Genomic DNA, 10,517 nt, shown 5'->3' on the forward strand with positions numbered 1-10,517 from the left:
CCTTCTGCCCCTCCTAATTATCACAAGTTTCAGAAATAATCATAACCCATCAATTTCATAATATACATGACCTTACAATCTGTTACGATCCAAAATGCATCCTAGACGTGACATGGCGTATAAGACCCCGAGAGGTCCTACACAAGCCACTTGATATATATACAACATAACATAATAGAAAATACGAGAAAGTTTAAGCAATAAGTCTTATATCATAAAAGAGTTTGACATAAGAGTGGAAGTCTAGTCATAGTCTTGACAAGCTAAAACATCTTGAAAATCCTTTTTAGGAAGAATCATAAATCATGAACATGGTCAATGCATCTTAAAACATAATAAAAGTTGCATAAAACCTTGAGAGAAACTTAGTTTGTTTTGTGGGATATTAGCTTTAACCGGCAATAGAACATGCGAGCTATGACATGAAATCCGATGTAACTCCTACACCGAGAAGGGATAGTCTACTAGCCAAGGTAGAACTCCGTATCATTCATTAATATGCTATTTGTGGATTCACTAGCTAGCTAGGTCATTTAAGACAATCATACAGGGGCACGTAGTTTGGAACTAGAGGTTGCTACTAGAGACTATCATATTTGAGCCTCCACCTCAAGTTCTCTCGGTGCTGAGTTAAATCCCAACGGAATAGATTAAGTCAATTATCAAAATATAACATTAAGATAGCCAATAATCAACATACCAATTCAAATCATGAAGTCATCATAGAGTAGCTCCTTTAATCATGAATCATGCATGTGTGATATAACCTTTCACAAAATCATGATTCCTTAATATGTGAGAAAACCTTTCACAATTTCTTTGATGCTTATCTTAAAAGCATCCTTAGATCATAAACATATTTTACATTATAAATTATACATCACTATTATAAATCATATTCATATCTACATAGATTCATAGTCAAAATCATGAATAATACATGAGTCTATATAAAATTAATTCAAAAACATGTAATTAAAATCTAAATATGCATAGGAAGATTGAAATTGAACAATTAACACAAAATTAAATAAGACCCATGAAACCTTAAGCAATTTATGTGAAATTGAATTGGAAACTTAGAAATCATTTGGGACTCATTGGTTGAATGATATGCAATGGTGAAATCCCACGACATACATTGATGATCAAAGCCCAAAAGCAATGGAGGAAAAAAGGAGGCTTGAAGCTTGAACCCTATATTTCTTCCTTGAAGCTTGAGAGAATTTGGGGAGGATGAACTTGGATGAAAATTGGGAATTTGAGAGAATGAAAGAGTTTGGGTAGAATTAGAAGTTGAAAGGAAGTTATAGGTCTTAAAATTAGGGTAAAAACGACATAGTATACGTATTAAATGCATAGGAAAAGACCCAAATACCCTTAAGAATAACACTTGGATGACTTCTACGGTTTGGACATATGGTCCTTAGGACTTTCTACGGCCCGTACTGCTCAACAGTAGAACCAACTTTAGAAATCTAAAATTCATTCAACTTCCCACGAAACCAATCTACGATCCTTCGTTCATTCTACATTCCGTAGACCTCTTCTGTAGACCCCGAGTTCAAGTCCAAAATTTCACCAAGTCTGAATCACTTCTACGGATGCCATCTACGACCCGTCCAAATTCCTACAGCTCGTCTTGGCTACTAGTAGGTCAAACTTCAGAAACTTAAATTTTCCAAAAACTTAACTCAACTCAACTCTACAACTTTCCATCTATGGCTCGTAGGCCTTCCTACGGTCCCTAAATAGGACTCATAGTTGCTGCCTCCATAAATTTCCTGCACTTTTTCTTTCCAACTTGACTTTCCCACCAAGCCACCTTGACAAAAAGATCCAAGGTTAATAATCAAGAGCTAGAACCCTTAACCATTCAGACTGCCAGAAGACCTAGACATGAAACCTCCCATTAATCTACAAAATACCATGCAATAAAAAAAGTCTAACTACTCAGTTAAGAAAACCTAGCCTACCTAGTGTCACGTCCCGCCACTTCACAGTTCAAATTTGGCACCAGAAAAAGGGGGAATAATCTAGAGTTGTGGGGAGGTTAGTGGAAGACTCTAGAATTCCCTAGATCTTTCCTTAGAATTCTCTAGAATAACTTAGAAGATATCTTGGAAAGCTTTAGAATTTCCTAGAATTAGTAGAGAATTCTAGAGAGTGACCAAATTGTAAATAGTTTAGGGACTTGTAAAGTAATTTTAAATTACACTTTAGCCCCTAGGTAGTAGTATTAATAGAGGTGCCATTCATTTGTAAGGCATCAAGTAAGTTGTAAAGCATTCTTCCAAGCTAATACAAAAGCCTTCTTCAAAAGCTCTCTTGTTCTTTCTAAGTCTTTCCTTTCATTCTCTTAGCGATCTTAGTTTTAAAGGCTTACTTGAGCTTACAAGATCGTGAAATATTCGTGAGTAAGTTGTCAAGTGCCGCACGACGCTTTAGTGAGACTCTAAGTCCGTGACAGTGTGGTATCAGAGCGAGGTTTGCACTAAGGGAATGGCCAACGAAGGAGACATGAACGCCACTAGCACCACCAATATCCGTTCGGAGGGAGGAAATAAAAAACCGCAAGGGAAAGAAGCACCAAAAGGGTAGTGAGGAAATGCTGCTCGACCCCACACCAAGCGAGGCGCTAACATCTCACCCACCTTCAACCATCGAAGCAAGTGATGATGAACTTGGCGAGGAGGCCATCGACGTCACCACTGGAGAAGAATGGGTCGCAAGGATTGAAATGGCAAGGTAGGCTGTGGAAATATTAGGCCGGCGTTTGAATGTGGCCGATGGCAAGTTTAAGACCCTCAAGGACTTCACCCTTGAGGAGACTGAAAACCTTCATAAGGAGTTGGAAGGGCGCCAGCGTGCTGAGTTCGAGATGAAGGAGGCTATCACTTCCTTGGAGTGTCGGCTCATGGAGGCGTTGAGCACGATTGAGACCATGAAGGCCGAGATGAAAACACTCAAGGAGGGCGTGGAAGTTGGAGGATCATTGTTGCTTGACCGAGATAGAGAGGCCAAGGTCGAGGCTCCCAAGCCACCTATATTCAAAGGAGTCCGTGACGCATAAGAGGTGGAGAACTTCTTATGGAATTTGGAGAATTACTTCAAGTGCAAAAGGCTGAAGAGCGACGAAAGTAAGATCAACACCGCTGTGTTGTATCTTTCGGAGATGGCCATGCTATGGTGGAGTCACAAGGAGGCCGAGATAGGGAAGGGGGCGTGCACCATCAACACCTGGGAGCAATTCCGGGAAGAGTTCAAGAAAGCCTTCTTCCCTAACAATGTCATCTATGAGGCGAAGCGCAAGTTTAGGGAGATGAAGCAAACGGGCATAATACGCGCATATGTGTAGGAGTTCACCACCCTTACGCTTCAGATTCCTAACCTCACGGATGATGATATGTTGTTCCACCTCATAGATGGGCAGAAAAATTAGGCCAGGATGGAGTTGGAACGTCGGCAGGTCAGGACTATCGATGAAGCCATAACGCAGGCCAAAGCTTTGACAGACTTCAGGCACGAAAAGTCCGACAAAGATGGAGGAGAGGAGGAGAGGAGATGAGAGGTAGTCATGACCATGGTGGGGGAGATCGTGGCAAAGTCGAGGAGCAGCGACCACATCCTAAGAAGCATGATAACTATAAGTCCGATGGCAAGAAGTCTGGACGTCATGGCGACACAGAGAGAAAGGCAGAGACTGCCAAAAGAGGTGGCTGCTACATATGTGGTGGGCAGCATGGCTATGCAAAGTGCCTTAAACTAAAGAGCCTTGGTGCTATCCTGCGAGAGTGGAAGGAGAAAGACGCATAGGAGCAAGGACAAGGCGCAAAGATGACACAGTTGGGCTTGATAGGACTATGTAGAGCCATCACGAAGCATCCAAAAAAGCCAAGAGGATACGACGCGTAGTATGTTGACCTCACGATTAATGGAAGACCCGTTCGTGCTATGGTCGACACGGGTGCAGAGGCCAATATCATGACCAAGACGGCCGCGACAAGGTTGGAGCTGAGTTACAGTCCAAGTAATGCCTAAATCAGAAAGGTCAATGCACTACCGACTCCCGTGTGTGGAGTCGCGCATGGAGTAAGCATCACGCTAGGCGAGTGGCAAGGTAAAACCAACTTCATTGTCGCTCCTTTAGACCTCTTTGACATAATTCTCGAGCAAGAGTTCATCCAGTAGTGCCACGCGGTGATCGATCCTTACCTCCAACAACTTTTGGTTATGGAGCAAGGAGGATCATGTATGGTACCCCTGGTTAAAGTACCGAAGACGGAAGAACAAGTTCGTCTAACAGCCATACAGCTTGTAAGAGGCCCTAAGAAGAAGGAGTCATCATTTGTAAACACCATTGCAAGTTCGAAAGAAGACAATGGTGCTAAAAGGTCCCTGCCACCACGCACGAAGAAGGTTCCAAAAGAGAACAATGTCGTGATGCCAAAGAAGTCGCCGCGGCGCTTGCCTCCTAGGAAGGGGATAGGCCATAAGACCGAGCTAGAAGGGATATGAAAGACGTTGAAGGAGTTGCGCGAGGGCCTTGATCGAGTCAATGGACTATTGGTCACGCATGCACAAGACTCGGATGCCTATGCAGCAGCGATGTGACACGGTTGTCGCATCAATAGGTGGGGGAGAGTGTCACGTCCCGCCACTTCACAGTTCAAATTTGGCATCGGAAGAAGAGGGAATAATCTAGAGTTGTGGGGAGGTTAGTTGAAAACTCTAGAATTCCCTAGATCTTTCCTTAGAATTCTCTAGAATAACTTAGAAGATATCTTGGAAAGCTTTAGAATTTCCTAGAATTAGTAGAGAATTCTAGAGAGGGACCTAATTGTAAATAGTTTAGGCACTTGTAAAGTAATTTTAAATTACACTTTAGCCCATAGGTAGTAGTATAAATAGAGGTAAAGCATTCTCCAAGTAATACAAAGCCTTCTTCCAAATCTTTCTAAGTCTTTCTTTACATTCTCTTAACGATCTTAGTTTTAAAGGGCTTACTTGAGCTTACAAGATCGTTAAAGATTTGTGAGTAAGTTGTCAAGTGCCGCACGGAGTTTTAGTGAGACTCTAAGTCCGTGACACTAGGCTCCAAACAATGTTGCAAAAGTCTAATCGTGAACCTTGATTCTTTTTGTGAAACTTTAGCTTATTCTTGGTCTAAAATAATAATATAATACAAATCAATCACAAATGACCTAAATATTTTCATATTATATGCAAATCCTATATCCTAGGAAAACCTCATGATTTTTTCACCCAAACTAGGTTTTTTCTACCATTAATTCACCTAAAACTACCAATTCTATGGTAATATTAGTGAATTATGGTAATTAAATAAGGAAAAAAGTACAAATATACCTCCGAACTATCATAAATGGTATGTCAATATCCTCCATTATACTTTAAGGTTGTGTATACCCTTACCGTCAATATTTTGGATCGTCTATACTCTTAAGACTAACAGATTGACACGTGGCTTCATCTAAATGATTTACCCGATTTTGTTTATTTTTTACCAAAAAATTAAAAATTCATCCGACCCACAACAAAAATGGGTGGTGCCAAAATCCATTCTTCATTTTCATAAAAAACCATCGCTCTATTCTTCTCAATCCACCATGACCATGGAATCAAGAACGTATCTTTCAAGAAAGAAGATGACTTGTTCACTAAAACTACACTCTTCTTCACTTTCACTTCAAACTTTGTATCTTCCCCATTCCATCCAGCTTCAACATGTAAAATCCCCTGCAAGTTGTGTCAATCTCGTGTCTTTCAAATTCTTTAAATCTGTAGACTTTATGCTTGCTGACAAAAAAAAACTTCATCTTCATTTAGCGTAGTAGAGATCTAGGTTATTGGGTGCTTTGTACATCATCTATTTCAAGAATATTTTCAACCCCTTTCAACAATAACAAATCGATTTAAGCTTGTAATTTTCAATTTGATTGTAGACCCACTTTAAAGTTTGAAGCTTTGTCCATCAATGGTGGTAGTACTTTCTCAACCCCTTTCAATAACAATAAATCAATTTGAGTTTGAAATTTTCGATTCGATTGTAGACCCATTTTTAAGCTTGAAGCTTTATCCATCAATGTTGATATTGTTTCCAACCCCTTTCAACAATAATAAATTGATTTGGAAAAAAATGAAATTGGTTTCTTGATTTTCATTGAAATAATATGCTTCTGGGGTTTCGTTTGTGAGATTTGGAGAATGGTGCCAATGAAAATGAATTGAAGAATATTTTTCCTTTGGAGCTTGAGCAACATTTGTCCTTCACTAATGTTTTATTCAATTTTCCTTAGAAAAAATTGTTGTCTCCATCCTTGTCGTCACCCTTATATGAGAAATTTTTGCTAGAAAAATTATTTGTTTCTTCATCACAAGAAATATCGTCTTTCATGTCAAATTCTACTCGAATCCTAATTTGTTGTTCTTTATCATAGCCTTGTCCTTGGTGGATACGATGATCACTCAATTTGGATCTTTGTCAAATGTGATCCCTCTTGGAGCCGGAAACGTGACATTTATCTTGTCCGCACACTAGAAAATACCTTATACAAAATCAAGAATTTCAAAGTATACAAACAAAATGGATTGAATCTCTAATATTGTTTTATTTACCTTGTATAGACCATTACTATTAAGAGCTTTGGTGATCGAAATATTAATGCAACTGGAAAAAAAATCCAAAAAATTAATTATATTTTAGACAACAGAAAGTAAAGAACTGACTTGACTGTATTTTCAAGAAAAAAAGTTTTCATAAACGATACCTCAGTGAAAAGATTAGTATATAGTTTAGTTGTACATTTGCCACTGGAATAACTTTGTTGATTACCGAGTCAAATGCAATTTATGATTGAGTAATTTCTTTTCTGCTATAATTTTTCAAGTCGGGTAAGAAGAAATTGTTTCCTAACTGAGTATTTTTTGTTGTCTCCTCTAGTCTTGATGAAGAGATTGTTATGTTCATTCCAAACATCATTGTGCTTTTTTTTTTGTCCCGATGAATGGACACGCTTCTCCAATCTTGCAATGCCTTTAAAATGAGACATCTGTCTTAGGCACCCAAATTTGAGGGCCTCCATTTTTAGTAATAATAGAATTATTATAAGTATTTTTTAACAAGAAAATAAATTATATTGTGTCTTTCTTTTAGTTCGTTTCAAAATATTAAAAAATGTTTCTGTCTTTGTTGTCTATATATATATATCTTTAGTTTAAGACCATAGAAAAATAAAGTTTTTTCATTAAAAAGAAGAAATAACTTTGGATTTTTTTTTTTAAAAAAAGAAAAGCTAGGCCTCCGATTTACTTTTGGATTTAGGACACTAATTTATATGAGCCACCACTGATCTTGCAAACTGAAATTTAAAAAAAAATATTTCCATGGTGAAAACAAAATGGGTTCTTTCGAATTTTGAAATGAAAAATGAAAGATACGTGGAAGCGATAAGAATATTCGCTTAGTTGAAAAAACAACAAATATATACTTTAGCGCGGTGAAACCCGTTAGTCCACGATTAAAATTTTCAATTGGAAAGGGGTAAAGAAAAATTGGACGTAAAATGTGTTTAAAGAGAAATGAAATAATATATTTATTTAGGGTTTTGTTTTACTCATTAAATAAAAATAGTGACATTTTTAATGAGAAAATTTAATAAATGACACATTTAAGAGAGAATATTACTAGTACTAATAGAACTTTTTAGATTTAAATATATGACATTAGATTTCTAACGATACCTAACAAATAATAAGCTCATTAAAAAACAAAAAACAGAAAATGAATGAAAATAATACTTAATCAATTAATAATATCCTTTCCTTAAATATAGGGTTTTTATAATCAACATGATATATCTATGCCTCGATTTCTCCAAATAGTTGGTCACTATTTTGGTTGTTATCAATATCCTAATTATCAATATACATCTCCTATTTTGGTTCTTCCTTTCATCATTTTCTCTAGGAATTTCTTTTATTGCTTTGAAAATTGATATCATTTATATTTTTATTTTATTTGATAATTGCTTTTTTTTTCAAAAATAAGTATTCTTATTTCTTTAATCTATTTTGTTTTCGGAGTATGTATTTTTTTTTTGTAACATATTTTTCTAGATAATTTTTTTCGTAGGGGTTTACATAAAGTTGACAATGAATTTCTATTTGAAAAAACTGTATAATTTACAAATAACATTATATATATATATAATTTCAAAGAATCAAAGTTTTTTTTTTTTAAATTTAAAATTATTTTTAAAAAAACAAATAGGTATTTTTATTTCTTAAATCTGCATAATTTAGAATTAGCATCTTACATATTTAAATTTCCAAAATAAAAATGAAATGATCCTCCGGGTCATTTTCTTCGTTTTCATATCTTTTCAAAGTTTAGAGTTCTCCTGTAGTGACCCCAAGTCATTTATGACTTGCTAAGATAGACAGTTCGATCGCCGGATCGTTCATTTAAAATATGTGCGAATTTCCATATTTTGAAGCCTTTGAAAATTGAACGGTTGACTTCAGTCAAAAGTTCAAAAATACGGCCTCAAAATGCAATGCTGACGATTTCATCAACTTCGAAAGGGCCATTTTAGGTTGGGGGCATGGTTGGTTCGGTCCCCGAGACTTCTGGTGAGAGTTTGTGTCATTAGGCATGTTGACTTGGAAACTTAAGCCAAGGTTTGAATTTGGTAAACATTCTTTGTAAACATGCACATATGAGAATTCTGTCAGTGTGGTTAACTCTGGAATGTCGAGTTTTGTAGACTTCCTGTAGATCACGGTATATCTTAGTGGCATGCAAATGAATAAAATATCTGGAATTATGGGCTTCTATAAGGATCTGCTGCCTTAACTCATTAATATTTGGAACACATAAGTGACCCTGGTAACGAAGCACACCATTTCCCCTTTGGGAGAACACCTCAACTCTCTGTTGATGAACTGCACTTTTTAACTGAAGCAATATAAGATCACTGTCTTGTTTCTCAATAAACTCCGCTACCAATGAAGATTCTAATCCATTATGAACTATATCACCACTATCTGATGTGTCCATAAGGCAAACTCTTAAGTGAGTGAGCCTGTGAACTTTGTCTAATTTTTTCTTCTCCTCCTCAACGTGTGACACACTACCCATAGACAGTCTGCTGAGAGCATCAGTAACTACGTTAGCCTTACCCGGATGATTGAGCACATTCATTTGTAGTCTTTGAGGAACTCAAGCCATCTTCTCTGACGAAGATTCAATTATTTCTTAGTGAACACCTACTGGAGGCCCTTATGATTAGTGAACACATCAACATGAACACCATACAAGTAGTGTCTCCAAATCTTCATGGAAAACACGACGACTGCAAGTTCGAGGTCATGAGTGGGGTAGTTCTTCTCATGGACCTTAAGCTTTTTGGAAGCATAAGCTATGACCTTACCCTGCTGCATTAACACACAACCTAGGCCAACCCTATATGCATCAAAATAAACCATAGAACTGTCTGTACCGTCTGGTAGATTCAAGACAAGAGTTGTAGTCAACCTGGTCTTTAGTTCTAAGAAGCTTTTCTAATACTCATCTGACCACTGAAACTTAACCTTTTTCTGAGTCATCTTAGTCAATAGGACAGTTATGGATGAAAATCTTTTAACAAACCTCCAGTAGTAACTGGCCAAACCCAAGAAACTTCTGATATCAGTTAGAGAGGTGGGTCTGGGCGAGTGCTTTACTGCCTAGTTTTTTTGAGAATTCACTTGGATCCCTTCGTTGGATACCACATGACCAAGGAAAGCGACTGACTGTAACCAGAATTCACATTTGTTGAACTTAGCGAAATGCTGGCAATCATTGAGTGTTTGAAAAACAACTCTCAGATGATTCACATGTTTTTCCTCATTCCGAGAATAAACGAGGATATCATCAATAAAGACGATGACGAATAAGTCCAAATACTAGTTGAACACCCTGTTCATTAAGTCCATGAAAGCTGTAGGAGAATTTGTTGGTCCAAATGACATAACTACAAATTGACCATACCGATTCCTAAAGGTTGTCTTCGGTATATCACTATCTCTGACCCTGAGTTGATGATAGCCAAATCTGAGGTCTATCTTAGAAAAGCAACTAGCACCATGAACCTGGTCGAACAAATCATCAATCCTCTAGATGGGATATTTATTCTAGATTGTGATTTATTCAACTGAAGGCAGTCAATACACATCCCGATGGAACCGTCTTTCATTCACACGAACAACACTAGAACACCCCATAGAGAGATGCTGGGTATGATGAAGCCCTTATCTAGAAGGTCTTTCAACTGTTCTTTCAATTCCATAAGCTTAGTTGGAGCCATCCTCTAAGGATGAATTTAAATGGGTTGGGTATTTGGAAGGAGGTTTATTCTGAAGTCAATTTTTCTTTTGGGAGGAACTTTGAGAAGATCTTCTGGGAACACTTCTGAAAACTCATTTACAACGAGGACTGACTCAAGAGTTGGGGTTTC

The sequence above is a fragment of the Solanum tuberosum genome, unplaced genomic scaffold, assembly GCF_000226075.1.
Source record: "Solanum tuberosum cultivar DM 1-3 516 R44 unplaced genomic scaffold, SolTub_3.0 scf00269, whole genome shotgun sequence".
Taxonomy (NCBI): Eukaryota; Viridiplantae; Streptophyta; class Magnoliopsida; order Solanales; family Solanaceae; genus Solanum; species Solanum tuberosum.